General features: G+C 40.8%; 1 protein-coding gene across 3 annotated transcripts in view; it reads right to left on the bottom strand.

Moving 5' to 3' along the window:
- LOC106877804 (uncharacterized) overlaps positions 1–3,796 on the bottom strand; it is a 22,072-nt gene that overhangs the window by 6,723 nt on the left and 11,553 nt on the right. The gene's annotated exons all lie outside the window — the stretch shown is intronic.

Raw genomic sequence — 3,796 nt, 5'->3', positions numbered from 1 at the left:
TACCAGCTTTGTAATTTGTGGAAGCTGATACATAGAGGAAAGGAAGAGAGAGAGAGAGAGAGAGAGAGGAGGGAGAGAGAGAGAGGAGGGAGAGAAAGGGGGCAGCTGGCTAGAGACAAGAAGAAAATTAGCTGAAGGGCAGCAGATATACCCCTACCACTTCCTCAATCTTTCAACACAAGTGAAGTTTCCCCCTCTGATATCTGTACTCTCACACACACACACACACACATTCATACATATACATACCTATGCACACACACACACACACACACGTGCATTTTATGTTTGTGTTTCACTTACACAAACATGTGTACTTTTAAAAGGAAACATAAAGAAATTAAAGCTCACCCAAGCACGCCACACCCTGCTGAAATATTCTGTGGACGGCAAGTCTAGAAATACACACACCCCATTATAAGCAAGGAACCAGGGGGAGACTTAAGCTGCAAAGGCATTTAGTGAAACATTTGACTAGTGCCCCAGCATGGCCAAAACATCAATGTTTTCAAGAACTGGAGAACACAATAATAATAATAAGACTTTCCACTAAAGGCACAAGGCCTGAAGTTTGTGGGATGGGGATAGTCGATTACAATGGCTCCAATACACAACTGGTACTTATTTCATTGACCCCGAAAGGATGAAAAGCAAAGTCAACCTCGGCGGGATTTGAACTCAGATTTGAGGATGCACGAAATACTGCTAAGCATTTCGTCCAACTTGCCAATGATTCTGCCAGCTCACCGCCTTAATAATAATAATAATGGTTTCTAATTTTTGTCACAAGGGCAGCAATTTTTGTGGGGAGGAGATGAGTCAATTACATTGACCCGTGTTCAACTGGTACTTATTTTATTAACCCCGAAAGGATGAAAGGCAAAGTTGACCTTGGTGGAATTTGAACTCAGAACATAGCAATGGGCAAAAGACCACTAAGCATTTCGTCCAGTGAACTAACAATTCTGTCAGCTCGCCAATCCTTTCTATTAAAGATGCAAGGCCTGAAATTTGAGGAGAGGGGACTAGTCGATTACATCGACCCCAGTGTTTCACTGGTACTTAATTTATTGACCCTGAAAGGATGAAAAGCAAAGTAAACCTTGGTGGAATTTGAACTCAGAACATAACAACAGACACTACCCCACCACCACACACACACATACCTTTCTCATTTCTACCATCAATTATAATACAACATACAACATAATACACACACACACACATCTATATAGTCCCACTCTAGGCTGTCATCCACTATTGGGTCAGAAGAGGGGGAAGGCAGCGGGGGGAGGGGTGCAGAGAAAAGCAAGCAAGAAAAGGGTCACAGAACGGCCACATCATCACCCTCCCCTATACCACAGTTTCGTACCAACTTCCTCTTTTACTGTCTCCCCTTCCTGTCACATGGTCTTTCACTGCCCCTCCTCTTCCTCCCCTTCACTCATTAATACATTTACTATCTCTCACACTACCACCACTCAAAACATGACTTTCTGGGAAGCCCACAGGCAATGAGGAAACCACTTTGCAATCATTCAAACTGCTAGAAATAGAAGTTAAATCTTCCTAAAATTACCAAAGACAGTCTTTCCTTTGCAGAAGTAGAGAATGGGTTTGAGTAGGGCCAAGAGCCCTGACTAGAGAAAAAGACTTTGAGAAGCACCAATGACAGTCCAAAATCAACAAAACCTAAGTCCAGAGTTTGGAGTAGAGGAGAGAGAGGTAGTCGATGGCCTATGACTCCAGAGGGACCAAGAGATTAATGTTGATAGGATAACCAAGGATATACTAAGCTTTCTATTTTTTTTTAGCTCAGAGGGTTTATCTGGTTGCTATTTCTAGCAAGTTGAGCAACCACACAAGTAGCCCAGGTCTCCTATGCCGAAATTGTTCAGTTTCCAGCATTGGTTTGTGTGTGTGTGAGTGCGTGCCTGCGCTAAGACTGGTTCAGGTATGTCTGGCTTTCAGTCTATTCCACACAAACAGGATGAGGGAGGAAAGGAAAGGGAGAGAGAAAGAGAGACAGAGGATAGAAGGGAAAAAGAAGAGGGGAGAGAGGGAGTGAGTGAGAGACAAAGAGACTAGAAAAGAAGAGAAAGAATGAAAGGAAAAAAAGATGAGAGAGAGAGAGAGAGAGGGAGAGAGATTAAGGGAAATAGATCTACACATCATAGTCAGAGAACTAATGACATCACAACTGTGTGGTATGTGTGTGTGTGGTGGTGGTGGGGAATGCATGGAGACCTGTTCAGTTGTTTTACAAGAAGTATAAATAGCTCTGATGAACAAAGAGGTGAAAAGCACACACACACTAAATGATAATAATAATGATTATAATATTAATGAGCTTATTGTATGCAGCGTTCAGGTGCACCACAACTCCTGGGGGAAAGGGTAAAAGAAGGGACAGAAAACAGTAATGATAGCCATTGCCTATTACACAGGGCAAAAAAATACAAGACAACCAGAGGGAAAGGGTTGCAGAGACATGTCTGGGAGTAGTGTTGGTGGAATTTTGAATTTCTGGGGATCTCTAAGAAGGAATGATCTTGGTTTCTTTTTTTAGGTTGAAGCCTTCATTTGCCAGTAGCAGACACATTATCTCAATGTGTGTGTGTGTGTTAGTTTGCGTGCATATATACATATTAGTTAAATAAGATTCTACAAAACTCTGTAGAGTTTATATAAATGATAGAAAATGGAATGAATGACATTCTTTATAGACACAGACACAAACACAACCCTTTTATTTGTTTCAGTCTCTGGATGGCAGCCATACTGAGGTACTACCTTGGTGAGTTTAGTCACATAAATCAACCGCAGTAGATAAGTTTGATGCTTACTGTAACAGTCTCTTTGCAGAACTGCTAAGTCATGAATGGAGGCATAGAGAAACCAAAACCAGGTTTTTAAATGGTGGGAGGGCAAATACAATGACACACACACACACACACTACATACATATACATACAAGACAAGCTTTAACAGTTTTGGCCTACAAAAATCACTCACAGGGCATTACACACACACACACACAGGCATGTATACTCACACACATACACATACATGCCCACATGTGCACACCCATAAAACACAGAGAAAAACCAGCATGCTAGATTATCAGTAAAATGGCAGGTCCTAAAACAAGGAGTCTGACAGATGGGTCCAGTCAGTCTCTGGAAACCTGGAACACAGTTGCAATTCATGCTAGATAAATCTGCCCCAGTCTTACGATTACCATATGGTATGGCTGTGTGGTTAAAAAGCTTGCTTTGCATGGGTCTCTATAGCAATCTATCTGCCTAGTTGTGTTTTTTACAACATTTATTTTTGCTTCCAATAGCTGGTTCTTTGGTCAAACTGTCGTATCTCCAGCTATTCAGATGCCAAGATATCAAAAATTGTCAAAGTGTAAGTACAATGGTTTAGCATTTTTCAAAAGTGTAGTAAGTCCCACATACAACAGTTTTACAAAAATATTTCCGACTGAAAATATCCTACATGCATGGAGTTACGATGTTATGCACCCAACAAAGTATTATTGTTAAGATGAAACTGTTGCTAATGTAAAAAGAAATGGAATGGTGAGACTATTTTTTCATTTTCTGAAAAAGCAACATTGGTAGCGGCTTGCTTGAGTTACAACCACCATTGATACAATCTGAGAAATAGCCGCCATCTGTTACCCGTTAGCTTAATTATTCAGCTGACCCTGTGCGACCTTACAGATGGCATCTAAGCAGAAAAGAGAGAAGATAAACATATATATATATATGTATATATATATATATAT

The sequence above is a fragment of the Octopus bimaculoides genome, chromosome 21 (genome assembly GCF_001194135.2).
Source record: "Octopus bimaculoides isolate UCB-OBI-ISO-001 chromosome 21, ASM119413v2, whole genome shotgun sequence".
In the NCBI taxonomy this organism is placed as follows: domain Eukaryota; kingdom Metazoa; phylum Mollusca; class Cephalopoda; order Octopoda; family Octopodidae; genus Octopus; species Octopus bimaculoides.
The sequence above is the reverse complement of the archived record's forward strand: the minus strand, read 5'-3'. Positions and strand labels throughout refer to the sequence as shown.